The sequence below is a fragment of the Tursiops truncatus genome, chromosome 13 (genome assembly GCF_011762595.2).
Source record: "Tursiops truncatus isolate mTurTru1 chromosome 13, mTurTru1.mat.Y, whole genome shotgun sequence".
Taxonomy (NCBI): Eukaryota; Metazoa; Chordata; class Mammalia; order Artiodactyla; family Delphinidae; genus Tursiops; species Tursiops truncatus.
Window position 1 is genome coordinate 81,021,375 of NC_047046.1, and position 21,420 is coordinate 81,042,794.

At 38.6% G+C, this 21,420-nt stretch overlaps 1 protein-coding gene and 1 long non-coding RNA gene across 3 annotated transcripts in view; one reads left to right on the top strand and one right to left on the bottom strand.

The window, feature by feature from the left end:
- The window catches only part of DOK6 (docking protein 6), a 412,918-nt gene that overhangs the window by 359,458 nt on the left and 32,040 nt on the right, over positions 1–21,420 (top strand). The window lies entirely within an intron of this gene.
- On the bottom strand, positions 2,303–7,369 carry LOC141276271 (uncharacterized). The gene is made up of 4 exons (XR_012325543.1): positions 7,293–7,369; positions 6,484–6,589; positions 3,002–3,192; positions 2,303–2,559 (listed from the first exon to the last, which is right to left on the bottom strand). It is a non-coding gene; the product is annotated as an uncharacterized lncRNA (long non-coding RNA).

Consider the following 21,420-nt stretch of genomic DNA (forward strand, 5'->3'; position numbering starts at 1 on the left):
TATGGTACATAACATTAGCTCAGGGAAAGGTTAATACAACCATGACAGAAGGTCAGCTGTCATCATGTATTTATGTGCATGTGCACACACACGTACACACACACACATGTACACACACACACATGTACACACACACAGGACCATTTGGCTCACTGGTGTCTCACCGTATATCACTTCCCTTGAAATGTGCCTATTAAGCTACACTTCACAAACGATAAACTACATAGAAGAACGTTGAGAGGAGAAAACTCACTTATATTTTTCTTCCTGACTTCTGTTTTTTTAACCTCATCTCTACCTCTGGCTCTTCAACTAAATGTACCCAATCCCTAGTTCTAGATTTAAAAATTGTATTTCATACATCTTCCCCTTTATTTTTTTTTTGTCTGCCAGAGAGCATCACATCTGGAGACTTGATAATGATTGGAGAATAAGAGAAGATGAGAAACATCAGAAATTAGCATCATTAAAATTATACTGCAGAGTTAATGTAGATTTAAGCCAGATGTGGCCTTCAGTGAAGTTCTGGCACTTACCCCCCGCCCTGTGAATAACAGATGCTAACTCAATGTTTGCTTCTTCAGACTTCAAACAGCCAGTATTTTAAAACTGAGGAGCATGGTTACATGAGAGAAATTTATGTTAAGAATTTAAAACATGTACTTATGTTTTAACGTCTGTATTTTAACACAGGAAGAATAGTATAGTTTGGGCATGTTCCTAGAAATTTTTGATTGGCATTGCTATGTTGCATTGGTTTGGTAGGGAATTTAGAACCTCCATTTTATTAATATGTCTAAATATTCGTAATGCAAAAAAGAAATTCAGTGCCAAACTTTAAATGACATAATATGTCTTTTACGTATATATTCAAAGATAAAAGGTATGTGACTTTAGAACAGAATGTTCTCACATCACAACTCTGTGAGAGAAATTATACTTCCTATCCTTCCATCCGTCAGAAAATCCCATTCTTCCAAATGAATTTGGGAAGTTGCCTCTCTGTTGTATATTTGGGGAATAGTCATTGTCTATGGCCCTGGAGTATTTTAGAATTCTGTATGTGCTCAAAAAAGAGGTTGGCTTAGAAACACCTCGTGCTTGTGTTGGGCTGAAGATCTGCAAGCCTTATAGTTGCCCAGACTTGAGACCAAAGACAGAGCCTGGAGACAGTGACAGAGACATCAGTTGTTTGCTGGACAGGAGGCCTCACACAAAGGGTCCTGGAGTGGCACCCCACCTGTGCGGCACTGTAATCTTAGACTTTCCTTTAACAATAGTAATGGTGTTTCATATTCTGCCCTTTCCTATCCTTACAGCATTTTCTCCCTCCGTAAATCTCATGCCAGGGATGTAACTGTCCCAAGTGGGAATGCACTTTCCCATTTTTACTCTCTTTTTTAATATTGGGTTGGCCAAAAAGTTCATTCGGGTTTTGCCACATCCTATGGAGAAACCTGAGCCAACGTTGTGGCCAACCCGGTACTGTCGCTTCCATCCAGCGTCCTTTCCACGTCTGTCTGTACTAGTGTCTTTGTTATGTGTACTTTGAGGTCCAGATAAAAGTGAATTAATCGTATCTTTCTCCAAATAGACCCCTACGTGCTCACTAGGTTGTCAAAGTAGAAAATACCTTCACTTTCCCTGGTACCTACCCAGCAGAGTGCCTTACAAAGGGCTTTCGGGCTGATCTTATCTATACGAAAAGCAGTATGTTTCTGGCAAGAAATTCCCATGTTGTCGTGCTGCTATTCATTAAATTCTTGTAATTGTGTTGCCTTATGATGATAGAAGTTTTGCCATGGAGAGAAGATGCAGCCCAAGTTATTTTGGCTCTAATTTGTAAGATAAAAATTAAAAATACAGTTGACCCTTGAACAACACAGGGGTTGGGGCACCACCCCTCTACGCAGTTGAAAATCCACGTATAACTTATAGTCAGTCTTCTGTATCCGCGGTTCTGCACCCAAGGATTCAACTAACCCTGGTAATTCTATTGAAAACTCCTAAGTGGACACACACACTTGTTCAACATTGTGTAGTTCAAGGGTCAGCTGTATTCTCAGCCCTTAGAAGTGAAAGGTGATTTGGCAGTGGCCCCCTCTCCCTCTCCTGTCCCCCTCCCCCCTCTTCCCCAACTTCTCCCTCCCCATCCCTTTCCCTGTTTCCCCCCTTGCCCTCTCCTCCTCCCTCTATCCCTGCCCCCCATCCCTCTCCCTCCCTCTTGATGCTAAAAACTCAGCCTCTGCGCACAGACGCCGAATCGAATCTCAGAGACAGAGTTTTGGGTGAAGTGGAAAAGAATAGTTTTATTGCTTTGCCAGGCAAAGGGGGCCACAGCGGGCTTGTGCCCCTAAAAATCTGTGTGTCCCAACCAGGGGGATTTGGTGAGGAGTTTGACAGCAATCCCTTCAGGGGGGGGTTGCTGATTAGATTAGGGTGTGTGCAGGGCCTGCAGTCCTTTAATCTGGTCTCAGGTAATCTGATGAGTTTCTGTGGTTCCTTTAATCTGGCCTCAGGTGGTGTTATCAATCGAAGGGCTTCTCTGGTTCCTTTAATCTGGAATGGAGAATGCTGACATCATCCACCTGTTGGGGGTTTTAGGTCCGTACAGGGCTTGAAGATATTGTTCTGTGTATCCTTGAGGGGGAACCAGGACCTGCCCCAGGGCTGAACTATTGTTTCTTGACTGTTCCTCCCTTGTCTCTGCATCCCCTCCCTTCCCTGATTAGCAACTGTTCACATATGCCGTTTGGAACTCAGGGAAGGTCATAGAGGCTGGAGGCTGTTCCCTACAAACAAGAAATGGGGGACACGGAAAGGCTTCTGTGCCCAGGAGCCCCACAGAGTCCTGCTCGGTTTCCCTCCCCCCTCTCTGTCTCTCCCTCCCTCTCCCCCCTCACTGTCCTACTCTTTCCCTCTCCCCATCGCTCCCTCTCTCCCTCTGTGTGTGTGTGTGTGTGTGTGTGTGTGTTTAACCTGCCATTGTACCACAATTCACCTGACTTCATATTAGGAGGCTCTTCCTTGGTTTTCTTCTCGGTAAATGATGCTAGTGGGCTGGTAACTCCTGCAGTGTCCTTTAAACCTGAACTTCACCTTTTCTGTCTTGGGAATCTACATTTGACATATTTTTCATATTTTCACATTTTTGTAGAAAATAATCTGAATTCGGTGGCAGCATCCTGTTTACTGGGGAAAAAAATAGCTTATTTTAATCTGAATTGTACAAATGGTTGTATAATTGTATAAATAATAGGACATGAAAATGTGGACCCACCTTTACATTTAAAATAAAAAATACATATAACATAATTTCTGAAATACATATATTTTATTAATATTGGTATGTATTATAATTGTATTTAAATATATAACATTTCTAAAATTATAATTAGGAATGAAGGTTATGTGTCAGTAATATAGAATAAAAAATTTTGGCAGACACAGTCTGTTTACATACAGCACAGAACATTAAACCATATCTCCTGTTATGTATCAGAGTTTATTATAAGACTGATCCATGGTCAGGGAAAATTATAAAATAGAGCCAAGATTTCCGCTGAAAACCAAGCAGTCGTGTTTTGTGTTTCTGAAAGCATAAAAGGATGAGAAAAGATCTGTGTTTCGGGTCAGTTTGTTTTTCAGGCGCCACAAGGATGTGGCTGTTTATTGGTCTGTCTACTGTAGAGCCACATGTGGTAACTATGGGATTTTTTTTTAACATTTTTATTGGAGTATAATTGCTTTACATTGTTGTGTTAGTTTCTGCTGTATAACACAGTCAATCAGCTATACGTATATATGCATCCCCATACTCCCTACCTACTGTGTCTCCCTCCCCCCCTCCCTATCCCACCCCTCTAGGTGGCCACAAAGCACCAACCTGATCTCCCTGTGCTATGCGGCTGCTTCCCACTAGCTATCTACCTTACGTTTGGTGGTGTATATATGTCCATGCCACTCTCACTTCATCCCAGTTTCCCTTTCCCCCTCCCCGTTTTCTCTTTCTGACTTACTTCACTCTGTCTGACAGACTCTAGGTCCATCCACCTCACTACAAATAACTCAATTTTGTTTCTTTTAATGGCTGAGTAATTGTATGTATGTGCCACATCTTCTTTATCCATTCATCTGTCAATGGACACTTAGGTGGCTTCCATGTCCTGGCTATCGTAAATAGAGCTGCAGTGAACATTGTGGTACATGAATCTTTTTGAATTAATTTAGCCAAGTGAGGTTTCCATGGATTTCTCTGTTCATGTGACAGATGGCCGTCTGTTGGAAATATTATGGTGTGCACTGTGTCTTTGCTGTACCTGCAAACACTTTCAGCTAACGGGAGAAAATACTTTGAGAATAGTTTCCGAATTCCAACTGATCATTTGCTTGTCCTCTTCAGAATGTTCAGAGCAGGATGTCAGAAGATTTTCCTTAACTTACATAATGTGCACTATTAAATGGGAGAATGTTTTCTTTAGTGCTATGAAAATAAGATGTGTTTTCCAAAGGAGGAGTATAGTCTTAGTGGGTAAGCTTGACTGTTGACATTTTCTCCTGTGACATTGCCTAGATTTCTTGAAGAAAATATACCCTTGGTTATGTAAGCTATCACCCACCCTCTGTTCACAGGTGATACTTTTACTGGGAAAATTATCCCTGGCTTGAAATAAACTAGCTCTAGTGTTATCATCACTGTTAATCAGAGATAATGTTTTGTGTGATAAGAAATAAATGTTATTGATGTTATTATTTACTTATCACCTAAACATATGATTATTCAGAGAAAGTAAAACTACAATATAGGTAAAATTTATGAAAAATACTCCATTACCACTGTAACTGAATAGATATTTTTGTATTCTACAAATAAATGACTCCATTACAGATGGAGAAGCTAGGCTAAAAAGTGCACTAGGATAGTTTCCTATATAGTTCTTAAATTTACTATTGTAATAATGGTCCTTGTTTGATTAAAACATTCAAAACAAAAAAAGTGCACTTAACGTGGTAATACATGGGATTATATATTAATAATAATGGTCACTTCAATTGAACTTTACAGATAAATGTGATTGAAATCATCCTGTCAATTTATACAAATAAAATAGTTTGGAACATAAATTTCTAGAATGGTGACATTGCCTCTGTCAAAAGCAAACTTATCAAAGTAAAAATGACCTTTTTTCATCTAAGTGACTGCCTTGACGTGGTATTTACCTTTGAAAGAAAACTTTGTTATAAATAATTAAAATTACATATTTTCTAACCGGAGAGAGAGGTTTCATTAGAGAAAAAGAGTTCTTTCCAGAATTGGGCAGTCTGTTATTCACATTTGTGATATGGAAGTCGCTTAGGATGAATAAGAGATCAGAAAGAATAATATAGCAGTTTTATTATGGTCCAGAGTTAATAAAGCATCTTAATTACTATGGGAAAAAAGGAGGTATTACAGAGAGAATAAATGCACCTAGAGACTACAGAAAGAATAGACATTTTGAACAAGTGAGCTCCTCTTTTCCTGTCAATGGCTAGAGAATATTTTAAATCTAGAGCTATCTGGAAATTTCATGTGTTCTAAGATTTTCTAAAGCTTCATCCATCTCCCTGAAGAAAGTATCTTAGAAGCTAGCTGTACCAGGATGAAAGATCAAGTTGTGTTTCATTTAACCATTTCTGTTTTAAAAAACACATCACAATAGGTCATAAATAATTTAAAAAACAAGCTTGTTACTCATTCCCACTCTCCTTAAGAGTACATTAGCGTCTTCATGTTTGTAAATTTTCCCATTTTCATTACCTTATTGATACCTAATTTCATTACATTGTGTTAAAAGATACTTGGGATGATTTCAATCATTAAAATCTGTAAACTTTGATACTTTGCAGACATTTATTCATATAAAAACCACATATATACAAAGTTGAACCATGTGATCACCATTTTTTAAATACTTTAAACTTTTATTTGCGTGATCACCATTTTTGTAGCCCAAAAGCAATTTCATATGAATCAACCTAATTAGAAAACTACATAGATCATAACGTATGACTTGTTGATTTTCTCAAACTGAAAATACCTTTGTAACCAGCAGCAAGATCAATATACTTTTCTTTTGTCGTAATGATGTATATTAAAATAGGGGAGGTACAGCATCTTTCCTTTGACAACGTATTAGCTTTATTCATAACCTTTAAATATTTAGAGAGGTCGGCTGTGGGCCTCCATTCATGTTCTTGCCCTGGTCCACCTCTGGAGGTGAGAGAGACCGTGGAATCGATGTGCAGAGACGAAGATGCACAGGGGGCCTCGCAGGTTTTACTTCTGCCTGGGGTCACAGCCTTGTGCTGCCTGTTGTCCGAAATCAATTGTTTTATATATAGTGTGTCTACTTTTTATAGTTGTTTATAATCAAGAAGTAAATTTCGCCCATTCCTCCATCATTGCCGGTAGTGGGAACCTGGGCTATGCTACTCACTGACCTCCAGCTGAAAAGTGGTTCCAGTATCATTCAGGACCTGTTCTCAAACTCTTCTGCAGAAGGCGGCCACATGAGCAGAGGTGAGGGAATCTGGGTGCCTACAGGCTCTGGGGGAAAACCCAAATCAGCCCAGTAAAAGAGCAAAGTATCTCTAAAGTCTTACCTTTAAACATTATCATCTCTATTCGCCTCCCTTTTCAATCCATGTGCATTTTAGCTTAAATACGTTCAGCCTCAGAGCTAAACTTGCTTCTGAGGGTATCCATACCCTGGTTCTCGTTTACTTATTGCATTAACAGATGCTTAGCATCCAAAGGAGTGTTTCTGAAGAAGCTGCCGCGTCACCAGGCACCTCTAGGATATCTTGAAATCCTCCCGTGGCACAGCCCTCCTGGCCCCACTAAAGGGACATGGGTTAAATGGGAGAGGACCCTTGTCTGGACCCCTCAAATCTCAAAACATCAGTACTTTGTCTTGTACTTCTATTTTCTCCACTCCAAAATGCTAACGAGTTTCGGAGTAACTGAAGGTAATCTGGGTCTCTCCTGAATTGAAACGAGTGCCGTGGAATTCTCTTCCCAAAGCCATTTAAACAAACCACCACCAAGGGAGCAGAACCACGCACGACCAGTGTATGCGCCAGTATCATCAGGAATGTAGACGTCTCCCAGGCCCTTCTCTCACTCACCCAAACAACCGCATAGTTCAGAAACACAGAGTAATGACTGACGGCCTGTGGAGGGTGGACACAACTTACAAGCACAAATGGGCTCCTTGTAATGAGAAATCAGAGGCCTCAGTTCCACTTACATAGTGTAGAGGAACAGAGGAGTAGAATGGAAATTTCCAATGTTCTGCAAATAGCAAATGAAGGAGTAGGTAGAAATGCCAACATTAAAGTAATGTTGAGCATATGATCCATTTAAATTTGGCACTGAAACAGTGAATAAAGCTGTCCAAGGGGTCCTAGCTGATCATTTGGAACACTGGCAAAAGGGGTTGGCATAAAATTCCACGCCATGCACAGTCAGAATGTATACATTGTGATCATAATGCCTCCTCAGGGTACCCGTGTCGGTAACGGAGCCGCTGCCAGGTGATGAAGGTGGACTACTTGATCGGAAATAGCAATCTCATTTACTTCGGTAGTATGTCCCGATTTGTAAATTAGGAGTGTAAAAAATTGCTTTTGCTTCCCTGTGAAGGCTATCTCATGAAATAATGGAAATGTTTTCCTAAGGATAACTGAAGTCTAGAAATAATGTGACTCATTATAATACACTAGAGTCCCTCACTTCACCTCACTTTAACCAGGTTGGCATGCCCGCTAAACATCTCCTTAAAACAGGAAGTAGCAACATTTGATGTAGTTCTTAAAGGTAAATAATGTTTTGCTATTTTAAAAAAATCTGCCAAATAAAACCCAAGCCCATATATTTTGTTTACAAACACGATCATAAAAGTCCAAGTGAATGTGACAGTTGTGAAAAATTAAGGCAGTACAGCTTTCACCCTCCTGATTCTGAATCCCTTCATTCACTCAAGTAATTATATAGTATTTATCAATAGGGTTTATGTAAATTATTAAATGTTTGTCAAATAATACATTATAATACATTTATACTTATTATATATATATAATCTGGTTTTATAAGTAAACCATGTAATCTTATAGGACCTATCTTTTAGTTTTCTTTTGTTCCATTTTAATTTTTCCATTCTAAAAATGCTTACATTACATTGGTATAGCTCCCTAAGTTTTCATAAAACACACTCTAAACAGTGGATGTGTGACCATTATATTTGGTCAGGTGTGTGTGTGTGTGCATGTGTGTGTATGTGTGTGATGTAACTAAAAGTTTTAAGAAACTAAATTATTATCTCTTATCTTGTAATGACTGAAGATAAGAAACCATCAATTTTAACTGTACACCTGTTTTCATTTTATTTATTTTAGTTTTTAAATTTTTTATATGAGATACATAATGAAGATATAACATTGTAAAAGTTTAAGGTGTGTGTATTGATTTGATACACATTATATTGAGAAATGATTATCACCATAGCATTGGCTAACACCCTCATCTTACATAATTACCCTTTTTTAAAAAAAAAGATCTTTATTGGAATATACTTGCTTCACAATACTGTGTTAGTTTCTGTTGTACAACAAAGTGAATCAGTCATAGGCATACATATGTCCCCATATCCCCTCCCTCTTGAGCCTCCGTCCCACCCTCCCTATCCCACGCCTCTAGCTCATCACAAAGCACCGAGCTGATCTCCCTGTGCTATGCTGCTGCTTCCCACTAGCTAGCTATTTTACATTCAGTAGTGTATATATGTCAGTGCTACTCTCACTTCGCCCCAGCTTCCCCCTCCCCCATCCCGTGTCCTCAAGTCCATTCTCTATATCTACGTCTTTATTCCTGCCCTGTCACTAGGTTCATCAGTATTTTTTTTCCTTTTAGATTCCATATATATGTGTTAGCATACGGTGTTTGTTTTTCTCTCTCTGACTTCACTCAGTATGACAGACTAGGTCCATAAGACTACAAATAACTCAATTTCGTTTCTTTTTATGGCTGAGTAATATTCCATTGTATATACGTGCCACATCTTCTTTATCCATTCATCTGTCGATAGACATATAGGTTGCTTCCACGTCCTGGCTATGGTAAATAGTGCTGCAGTGAACATTGTGGCACAGGTCTCTTGTTGATTTATGGTTTTCTCAGGGTATATGCCCAGTAGTGGGATTGCTGGGTCATATGGCAGTTCTATTTTTAATTTTTTAAGGAACCTCCGTACTGTTCTCTATGGTGGTTGTACCAATTTACATTCCCACCAACAGTGCAGGAGGCTTCCTTTTTCACCACACCCTGGCCATTCTGACCAGTGTGAGGTGAAACCTCATTGTAGTTTTGATTTGCATTTCTCTAATAATTAGTGACGTTGAGCAGCTTTTCATGTGCTTCTTGGCCATCTGTATGTCTTCTTCTTTAGTGAAATGTCTATTTAAGACTTCTGCCCATTTTTTAATTGAACTGTTTTTTTGATATTGAGCTCTATGAGCTGTTTGTATATTTTGGAGATTAATCCTTTGTCCACTGTTTCATTTGAAAATATTTTCTCCCATTCTGAGGGTTCTCTTTTCCATCTTGTTTATAGTTTGCTGTACAAAAACTTTTAAGTTTCATTAGGTCCCATTTGTTTATTTTTGTTTTTATTTCCATTTCTCTAGGAGGGGGTCAAAAAGGATCTTGCTGTGATTTATGTCATAGAGTGTTCTGCCTATGTTTTCCTCTAAGAGTTTTATAGTGTATGGTCTTACATTTAGGTCTTTAATCCATTTGGAGTTTATTTTTGTGTATGGTGTTAGGGTGTGTTCTAATTTCATTCTTTTATATGTAGCTGTCCAGTTTTCCCAGCACTACTTATTGAAGAGGCTGTCTCTTCTCCATTGTATGTTCTTGACTCCTTTGTTGTAAAATAGGTGACCATATGTGCGTGGGTTTATCTCTGGGCTTTCTATCCTGTTCCACTGATCTATATTTCTGTTTTTGTGCCAGTACCATACTGTCTTGATTACTGTAGCTTTGTAGTATAGTCTGAAATCAGGGAGCCTGATTCCTCCAGCTCCATTTTTCTTTCTCAAGATTGCTTTGGCTATTTGGGGTCTTTTGTGTTTCCATACACAAATCAATCAATGTGATACACCATATTAACAAATTGAAGAAGAAAAACCATACAATCATCTCAATAGATGCAGAAAAAGCTTTTGAAAAAACTCAACACCCATTTACTATAAAAACTCCCCAGAAAGTGGGCATAGAGGGAACCTACCTCAACATAATAGAGGCCATATATGACAAAGCCACAGCAAACATCATACTCAATGGTGAAAAACTGAAAGCATTTCCACTAACATCAGGAACAAGACAAGGATGTCCACCCTCGCCACTCTTATTCAACATAGTTTTAGAAGTCCTAACCGTGGCAATCAGAAGAAAAAGAAATAAAAGGAATACAAATTGGAAAAGAAGAATTAAAACTGTCACTCTTTGCAGATGACATGATACTATACATAGAGAATCCTAAAGATGCCACCAGAAAACTAGTAGAGCTAATCAATGAATTTGTTAAGGCTGCAGGATACAAAATTAATGCACAGAAATGTCTGGCATTCCTATACACTAACAATGAAAAATCAGAAAGAGAAATTAAGGAAACAATTCCATTTACCATTGCAACAGAAAGAATAAAATACCTAGGAATAAACATACCTTTTATTTAAGGAGACAAAAGATCTGTATGCAGAAAACTATAAAACACTGATGAAAGATATCAAAGATGACATAAGCAACAGATGGAGAGATATACCATGTTCTTGGATTGGAAGAATCAGTATTGTGAAAATGACTATACTACCCACAGCAATCTACAGATTCAGTGCATTCCCCATCAAACTACCAATGGCATTCTTCACAGAATTAGAACAAAAAATTTTACAATTCGTATGGAAATACCCTTTCTTTTTTGCGGTAAGAACATTTAAGATCTACTCTCTTAGTAACTTGCAAGTACATAATACAGTATTGTTAGCTATAATCACCGTGCTGTACATCAGATCCCCAAAACTTATTCTTTTATAACTGAAAGTGTAACTGTGCCTGTTTTGCACTGTGGTAGAGGTGGGGTGTGCAACTGAACACACACGGATTGTCAGAGTTGCAAAAAGCATTTTTAGAAACATTTATACAAATGTACTTTGCAATATTTCTTTTGCTGAAATATGTATCAATTTACTAGTAATATCCAACCAGGTTAAATATATTAAACCTAGTTTTTTCCAAATGTAGCTACTATGGCTAACCACTAAGATTTCAGCTGGCACTACCTGAATCTCAAGTTCAAAATAAATTTTTAAACACTTTTTCTTCTTAATTTGAATATCCAGCAGGTATTCTGCCACTGAGGTCCCTACACAGCTGTGAGCACATCAGCAGAGGCTGCAGTGTGAGTCTGAAGATACTGTTTCTAAGACGCAAAGACACTGCACATCCCCTGTGACATAATAATCTGCTTATTACTGAAATGCACCAGTAATTTCCCTCTGCTGCTGCAGCGGAATGACAAGCCCCATGTCCTCAGAGTTGAGCAGAGCACAGGTTACACCCCAAGCCCTCTGTTTGTTACCCATGATCAGGGATGCTCTCAAAGAAGAGGATGTCTCCTAATGCGGCTGAAGAAGCACTGACCACCTCTGCCATTTAAACAGTTGCTGTTTCTCAGGTGTCTAGGCAGCCAGGCTCTCTCTTGTGTAAACCTGTAACCTGGATGGCTGGGACTTCCATTTCAGTCCCCAAACCTTCCACGGCCCTCCTATCTGGGCCTCCGTATTCTCTCTCCCCTCCTATTTCATTCCACATGCAGAACCAAGCTGACAGCCATGGCCTAGATCATTGAACATCTAGCCTTTAGATAACGAAGTGTCTGGAGCAGAGGACCGGGGAGCCAATGGTAGACATAAGGTGTTCACATTGTTCACATCTGTCCGTTTGTCTTTGGTGCCTTTAGTTTTGTATTTTGGTATTCCCAACGCTGGTGGATGCCCTATCTGGATTTGTTCATTTAAAAAACATTTACTGACATCCAGCTTTCCACCTGGGCCAGGCACAGTGGATACAGAGAAGCCTCCTGCCCTGGGGGAGGGGGCACAGTGGTAGAGGAGTTGACATGCATGCAAATCTTTTTTTAAAAATAAATGTATTTATTTAAAAAGTTGTTTTTGAGAATTACATTATAAAATCTAGAACATGTTTATAACTGATTGTGCTATCTAGCTGAAGCACATTCTATGTAAGAATGTCTTAAATTCCTTTAAAAATATGTGGCAGATATCTAGATCTTGGTTGTCTATATTTAGCATATGTGCAGTCACACGGTGTGCTGCATCGCCTTTGTGAACCAGATCCTGGTATGTGAGGGAATCTGACCCGTCAAGAATAAAAGCACTCAATTCTTTGAGCTCTGTAATTACAACACATTACTGCTCATTTAGGTTTTGTTGTCCTTGATCATCTGGTAAATAATCCTTCTGGGAAATAATTTTAAAATGATGCAAATTATAGAAAAACTAGAATGGTCTCCATTGAAAATTAGTATGTTCTGTTTAAAGAAGAGATGGTTGTCTTGTGGTTACTGGGCTCCTGCCCACTTTTCGTATCAGTTTGGTTCCATCTTCATGTCTAGCTCCCCAAACGTGGCCAGTACTATTCAATAGCATATAGCTTTATCAGATATCCAATACGTTTTCGCTTGGCTTCTGCAAAAGTATCTATTTTCTGTGGTGTTCCGGAGTAAGCATTATCTCCCTAGCAGAGGTACGCGTCGTTAGGCAAAGGAGAAAGTTATTCTCTGGAAAGTGAATGCCTATTTTCAGATCCACCAAAATATGCTTTTTTCCCCATCACTTTGATTTTTCAGCTTTAAAAACCAGTGATACCATTCCTTCAAAGGAGGTACTACCGTGGCTTAAGATTACTGGCAGTAGAAGTAGTGACAACACGTCATATTTTACAGACTGAGATGTAAGCTCTAGGATTTCAGAACAGGTATGCGAAATAACTTGAGTAACGTAATACTCTCTGACCCTACTGTCATCAGATCCTATTGAGGTCGACACACCTGGGTTTTCATCCCAGTTCTGTCGTAGCTTCTCGTACAGCCTTGGACAAGTTGATCACCCTCTCTGAACTGTAGAGTTCTCCTGTGAAATACGGACCAGATGTAGCCAAGGTCATTTAAGCTTAGCGTGCTCAGCCCTCCAATCTGCCTCACTCAGAATATGCTTAACAACGGCTGTCGAAATCCTTCAGTCTCTTTAAACGTGTGATGAAGGATATGGGGATAGTTCCCTGGAGCTAAGAAGTTATTCTTAACTATGAAACAGCGGGTACAAACATTTGCAAAATTTAATAGCAATCCACCGAAAAACAGCACGACCTGATCACCAGAGAAAGCAGAAATAAAGATAAACTAGCTCGGAACAACATTGCGCTTGAGCAACGGGAGAACAGGGGTCCAATACTCTATTGCTTATATTCATTTAACAAATGTTTACTGAGCACTGACTGTGCACTAGGCAGAGTGCCAGGTCTTCTGTATAACGAAGTTCCTTATTATACAAACTGATTCACTTAATGACACCACGGTTTGGGAATTTTACCCATTTGGCAGGCAGGGTAAATACAAAGTCTTGCTGCACTCAAAGTAAAGGTCTTTAATGAGAAGTTTCATCTGCTTTTAACTACCTCCTAACAAGTGGGAAGGAAGAGAGAAACAGCTCCATGTATCTGCCCAGGCTTATTTTTCCTGAGTAATCAGACTGTGGAAGGCCATCCTGGACCACGTAGGGAAAGAGCTAGTCACCGAACTGTGAACTACAGTCATCCTGGAACTGAGGGCCTGGGGCACTTTCTAGAAGAATGAACTTTCTACCTGAGTGTTTCTTTGAGAGAGAAGAGAAAGGAAATGTCACAGCAGTCGTCTGGGCGGTGGACAGTGTAGGGAAAGCTGGCTGTGGCCAGAGTCCCAACTAGTGGATTAGACAGAGATGAATCCCTGTCACTTCAAGGTGACCTTCATAACAGGATAATTGGAAGCAGGAGAAGAAATCCAGAGAAGGGTCCTAGAAACACACAAATGAGCATGGCTTGCTTTTCAGGAATGTTTGGGACCCACATTCCCAGTTTCTCTAATCCAAATTCTACCAATCCACATAATGAAAAACTTGTCACTGTGAATTTGTCTCTGATGATACGCACCCTTCCCCTCACTTCTAATTAATTTATTTTACTCTATGTAAGTCTAACGTGGATCTGGCAGAAATGACAGCCTTTTCTGTCAGCTTTCACCTGTACACCAGCCTTCTTACAACGTAAGACCACCATCTCTGAGGGAACTTTCTCAGCCTGGGAGGGTCTGAAATATGAACGCACATATCCTTAAAAGTAGAATTTGCTAAGCACAGTACATGGCACAAATCAATTTCAAAACAGACCCGTCTTGCTCCCAAAATAAAGTTTATAGAAAAATTAAAGTCACTGACAACTTGTTGAAATTCCCTATCATGAATGCGCTTAGGAAATGTACATGTGAAAATAGGGCCTCAGCACTATTCCAGAGCAGGAAGTCCTAGTCAGAACCCCAGACTGTCAAGCCAGCTCCAAGGCTCCAGGTAGCAATGGCTTGTCATCCCCATAGCCTAGTTTGGGGCAGCCTAGACAACTGAAGCTATTCAATGTTGCATGACTCCTCCTGAGGGTGGTGTCTTGAGCAGAAGGTACAGTTCAGATTAAAAGCAGCCTGGGTCGTGAATATTTTTTAGTAAGATTCTTGAAAACAGCTCTTGTCTCATGACAGCTCAGCTGGGCTATGGTGATTACTCTTTCTGGAAATTGCACCTGTTGATTCAGTAATTTTATAGAGATTTATTTTCAATTTTTATGTTACCTCCTGATAGACTTGCCTATATTTACCAGAAATGAATTAGAAACCAATGTTTTACCTCAATACATAAGGCAAATACTAACAGCCATAAAAGGGGAAATCGACAGTAACACATTCATAGTAGGAGACTTAAACACCCCACTTTCACCCATGGACAGATCATCAAAAATGAAAATAAATAAGGAAACACAAGCTTTAAATGATACATTAAACAAGATGGACTTAATTGATATTTATAAGACACTCCATCCAGAAACAACAGAATACACATTTTTCTCAAGTGCTCATGGAACATTCTCCAGGATAGATCATATCTTGGGTCACAAATCAAGCCTTGGTAAATTTAAGAAAATTGAAATTGTATCAAGTATCTTTTCTGACCACAACACCATGAGACTACATATCAATTACAGGAAAAGATCTGTGAAAAATACAAACACATGGAGGCTAAACAATACACTACTTAATAATGAACTGATCACTGAAGAAATCAAAGAGGAAATTAAAAAATACCTAGAAACAAATGACAATGGAGACACAACGACCCAAAACCTATGGGATGCAGCAAAGGCAGTTCTAAGGGGGAAGTTTATAGCAATACAAGCCCACCTTAAGAAGCAGGAAACATCTCGAATAAACAACCTAACCTTGCACCTCAAGCAATTAGAGAAAGAAGAACAAAAAAACCCCAAAGCTAGCAGAAGGAAAGAAATGATAAAAATCAGATCAGAAATAAATGAAAAAGAAATGAAGGAAACAATAGCAAAGATCAATAAAACTAAAAGCTGGTTCTTTGAGAAGATAAACAAAATAGATAAACCACTAGCCAGACTCATCAAGAAAAAAAGGGAGAAGACTCAAATCAATAGAATTAGAAATGAAAAAGGAGAGGTAACAACTGACACTGCAGAAATAAAAAAGATCATGAGAGATTACTACAAGCAACTCTATGCCAATAAAATGGACAATCTGGAAGAAATGGACAAATTCTTAGAAATGCACAACCTGCCAAGACTGAATCAGGAAGAAATAGAAAATATGAACAGACCAATCACAAGCACTGAAATTGAAACTGTGATTAAAAATCTTCCAACAAAAGCCCAGGACCAGATGGCTTCACAGGTGAATTCTATCAAACATTTAGAGAAGAGCTAACTCCTATCCTTCTCAAACTCTTCCAAAATATAGCAGAGGGAGGAACACTCCCAAACTCCTTCTACGAGGCCACCATCACCTTGATACCAAAACCAGACAAGGATGTCACAAAGAAAGAAAACTACAGGCCAATATCACTGATGAACATAGATGCAAAAATCCTCAACAAAATACCAGCAAACAGAATCCAACAGCACATTAAAAGGATCATACACCATGATCAAGTGGGGTTTATTCCAGGAATGCAAGGATTCTTCAATATACGCAAATCTATCAATGTGATAAACCATATTAACAAATTGAAGGAGAAAAACCATATGATCATCTCAATAGATGCAGAGAAAGCTTTTAGCAAAATTCAACACCCATTTATGATAAAAACCATGCAGAAAGTAGGCACAGAGGGAACTTTCCTCAACATAATAAAGGCCATATACGACAAGCCCACAGCAAACATCATCCTCAATGGTGAAAAACTGAAAGCATTTCCACTAAGATCAGGAACAAGACAAGGTTGCCCACTCTCACCACTCTTACTCAACATAGTTTTGGAAGTTTTAGCCACAGCAATCAGAGAGGAAAAGGAAATAAAAGGAATCCAAATCGGAAAAGTAGAAGTAAAGCTGTCACTGTTTGCAGATGACATGATCCTATACATAGAGAATCCTAAAGATGCTACCAGAAAACTACTAGAGCTAATCAATGAATTTGGTAAAGTGGCAGGATACAAAATTAATGCACAGAAATCTCTGGCATTCCTATATACTAATGATGAAAAATCTGAAAGTGAAATCAAGAAAACACTCCCATTTACCATTGCAACAAAAAGAATAAAATATCTAGGAATAAACCTACCTAAGGAGACAAAAGACCTGTATGCAGAAAATTATAAGACACTAATGAAAGAAATTAAAGATGATACAAATAGATGGAGAGATATACCATGTTCTTGGATTGGAAGAATCAACATTGTGAAAATGACTCTACTACCCAAAGCAATCTATAGATTCAATGCAATCCCTATCAAACTACCACTGGCATTTTTCACAGAACTAGAACAAAAAATTTTGCAATTTGTATGGAAACACAAAAGACCCCGAATAGCCAAAGCAATCTTGAGAACGAAAAAAGGAACTGGAGGAATCAGGCTCCCTGACTTCAGACTATACTACAAAGCTACAGTTATCAAGACGGTATGGTACTGGCACAAAAACAGAAAGATAGATCAATGGAACAGGATAGAAAGCCCAGAGATAAACCCACGCACATATGGACACCTTATCTTTGATAAAGGTGGCAGGAATGTACAGTGGAGAAAGGACAGCCTCTTCAATAAGTGGTGCTGGGAAAACTGGACAGGTACATGTAAAAGTATGAGAGTAGATCACTCTCTAACACCATACACAAAAATAAGCTCAAAATGGATTAAAGACCTAAATGTAAGGCCAGAAACTATCAAACTCTTAGAGGAAAACATAGACAGAACACTCTATGACATAAATCACAGCAAGATCCTTTCTGACCCACCTCCTAGAGAAATGGAAATAAAAACAAAAATAAACAAATGGGACCTAATGAAACTTCAAAGCTTTTGCACAGCAAAGGAAACCATAAACAAGACGAAAAGACAACCCTCAGAATGGGAGAAAATATTTGCAAATGAAGCAACTGACAAAGGATTAATCTCCAAAATTTACAAGCAGCTCATGCAGCTCAATAACAAAAAAACAAAGAACCCAATCCAAAAATGGGTAGAAGACCTAAATAGACATTTCTCCAAAGAAGATATACAGACTGCCAACAAACACATGAAAGAATGCTCAACATCATTAATCATTAGAGAAATGCAAATCAAAACTACAGTGAGATATCATCTCACACCAGTCAGAATAGCCATCATCAAAAAATCTAGAAACAATAAATGCTGGAGAGGGTGTGGAGAAAAGGGAACCCTCTTGCACTGCTGGTGGGAATGTGAATTGGTTCAGCCACTATGGAGAACAGTATGGAGGTTCCTTAAAAAACTACAAATAGAACTACCATATGACCCAGCAATCCCACTACTGGGCATATACCCTGAGAAAACCAAAATTCAAAAAGAGTCATGTACCAAAATGTTCATTGCAGCTCTATTTACAATAGCCCGGAGATGGAAACAACCTAAGTGCCCATCATCGAATGAATGGATAAAGAAGATGTGGCACATATATACAATAGAATATTACTCAGCCATATAAAGAAACGAAATTGAGCTATTTGTAATGAGGTGGATAGACCTAGAGTCTGTCATACAGAGTGAAGTAAGTCAGAAAGAAAAAGACAAATACCGTATGCTAACACATATATATGGAATTTAAGAAAAAAAAAATGTCATGAAGAACCTAGGGGTAAGGCAGGAATAAAGACGCAGACCTCCTAGAGAACGGACTTGAGGATATGGGGAGGGGGAAGGGTGAGCTGTGACAGGGCGAGAGAGAGTCATGGACATATACACACTAACAAACGTAGTAAGGTAGATGGCTAGTGGGAAGCAGCCGCATGGCACAGGGATATTGGCTTGGTGCTTTGTGACCGCCTGGAGGGGTGGGATAGGGAGGGTGGGAGGGAGGGAGACGCAAGAGGGAAGACATATGGGAACATATGTTTATGTATGAGTGATTCACTTTGTTATAAAGCAGAAACTAACACACCATTGTAAAGCAATTATACCCCAATAAAGATGTTAAAAAAAAAAAAAAAAGAAACCAATGCTTTACACCTGCACAAAACCTACCCCAAGGGACAGGTCTTCTCACCAGTTGACAGGAAGAAGACATGATTTTAAAATTCTTTGTGGCATTGCTGTGGTATAATTCTTCTAAGATTCTCTAAAAAAAGAGTTGTATCCTTTTTATAGGAATAAAATGCCACCATCACTGTAGTCAGATAATGTCACCCACCAACCGCATATTAAATGTGAAAAAAATAAAACAATTAGGAAAATATGTATCATTGCTTGCTTTACTTTCATTTTTTTCACATTTTTGTTGCACTTACCTGAAAACTATTTACCACATGCTATATAAGCCATGTCTCATTTACTAAGTTGCCTCTTTAACTTTTTTATTTTCATTCAGGAAAACTATAAAAATGTCAGAATGTCACCTTGGGATACTAACATCTTGAAATGACATTAACCTTTTAAAAAATACCTGTATATATTAAGGAAGAATGTAAACCAAAAAAAGGGCAAGAATCTTCTATTTTGTTAGTGCTAGGGGGGAAATAGCTCAAATTTTTTAATGATTTTTAAAAGAATATAAAAAATAAATGATACAAGTAATTGTTAATAAATATTTCCATAAATAAGTTATCTTCTACTAAGGCCTTCTGTACCACTGGTTCCCCCAACTGGGTATAATTTCTTCCTTTTTTGAACGGCCATCACATTTCTTTCTTATATGACGCTGTTTCATAGTTTGTATTACAAATGGTGTGTTCTCTAGTAGTTAGGGGCAGTATCTTTTTACTTCCTCACAGTGACTATCACTGTCTTATATTCATTTCTTCTTTTCATTCTTTCATCAAATGTTTATTAAAGCAGGCATTAGTAAACCAGAAAAATAAGGTTGCTGCCTCCATGCAATTTTCCTCTTTAAATATGATTCTTGACTCAGATTTTCATCACAGCTTATACCCTGGAGTTTTATACAGACTCATATAATAAGCCAACTTGATTGACTTATTTTTGTTTTCCCATATTAACTTGTTATCGAGTTATAATTTACCTACAATAAGATAAATATTTATAGATCATTAATTTCACGTCTTTGAGGTTTGAAATTACTCATGTAACCACCACGTAAACAAGATATAGAACATTTCTATCACCTCATAAAGTTCGCTTGTGAATCTTTCCAGTCAAATTCTCCACCACCAAACAACTCCTTCCTGAACTCGATCACCATCGAATCTATTTAACTTGTTCTTAGACTTCTAAAAATGCAATCAGACGTTGTATATTATTTTGTATCTGGCTTCCTTCTCTCAACAAACTTTTGACATTTATTTGTATTGTTGTGTGGTTTAGTGCTTTGTTTCTTTTTACTGAATACTGTCCCATTATTGTCCAGTAACATTGAATATTATTCCATTGTATGAATATACCACAATTTGTTAATCCTCTCTCTTACTGACCATCTTGTGGATTGTTCCCAGGTTTCATTATCATGAGCGAGACTGTGAAAAACAATCTCATACAAGTCTTTTTTGGACACATGTTTTCATTTCTCTTGGTTAAATTATTGGGGGGGGGGGAATCACTAGGTAATAAGTTGGATGTGTGTTTAACTTTGTAGGAAACTCCCAAACGTTGTTATTTTACATTCCCACCAACCACTTGTGAGAGTTCCAGTTGCTTCTTCAACATTTGATGTTGTCAGTCTCTTCTATGTCAGCCATTCAGATGGGAGTGTAGTTCCAGTTGTTTCCCATCCTAGTCAGTATTTGGTATTTCAAGATTTTAACTTTAGTGATACTAGCAGGTGTGTTGTTCTCTCTCGTTTTTTTATTTGCATTGACATGAGTAATAAAGTTGAACATCTTTCCATGTGCCCATTGGCCACTGTCTATCTAATTTTCTAAAGTGTCCAAGGCTTTTGCTCTTTTCAAAACTGGGTTTTAGGTCTTATTTTTGTTTTGTAGGTGTTCTCTATATTTTCTTGGTATAAGTCTTTTGTCAAAAATAAGTATTGCAGGGCTTCCCTGGTGGCGCAGTGGTTGGGAGTCCGCCTGCCGATGCAGGGGACACGGGTTCGTGCCCCGGTCCGGGAGGATCCCACATGGCCGCGGAGCAGCTGGGCCCGTGAGCCATGGCCACTGAGCCTGCGCGTCCGGAGCCTGTGCTCCACAACGGGAGAGGCCACAACAGTGAGAGGCCCACGTACCACAAAAAAAAAAAAAAAAAAAAGTATTGCAAATTCTTTCCCTTTCTATGGGTTGCCTCTATACTTTCTTAATGGAGTCCTTTGTGGAGAAAAAATTTTAATTTTGGAAAACTCTGATTTCACATTGTTTTCTTCAAAGGTTTGTGCTTTACTAAGTCCTCCCTAAGAAAAAGTTGCTTACCTCAAGAACACAATGATAGGCTTCTATGTTTTCTTCTCAAAGCTCTATGGGTGTCACTTTTACATTTAGGTATTTGATTCACCTCAAATTGACTTTTCTACATGGAGTGAAGTAGGAATAGAGGATTTTGAAAATCTATATAGATACTAAAGTTATTGAAGCA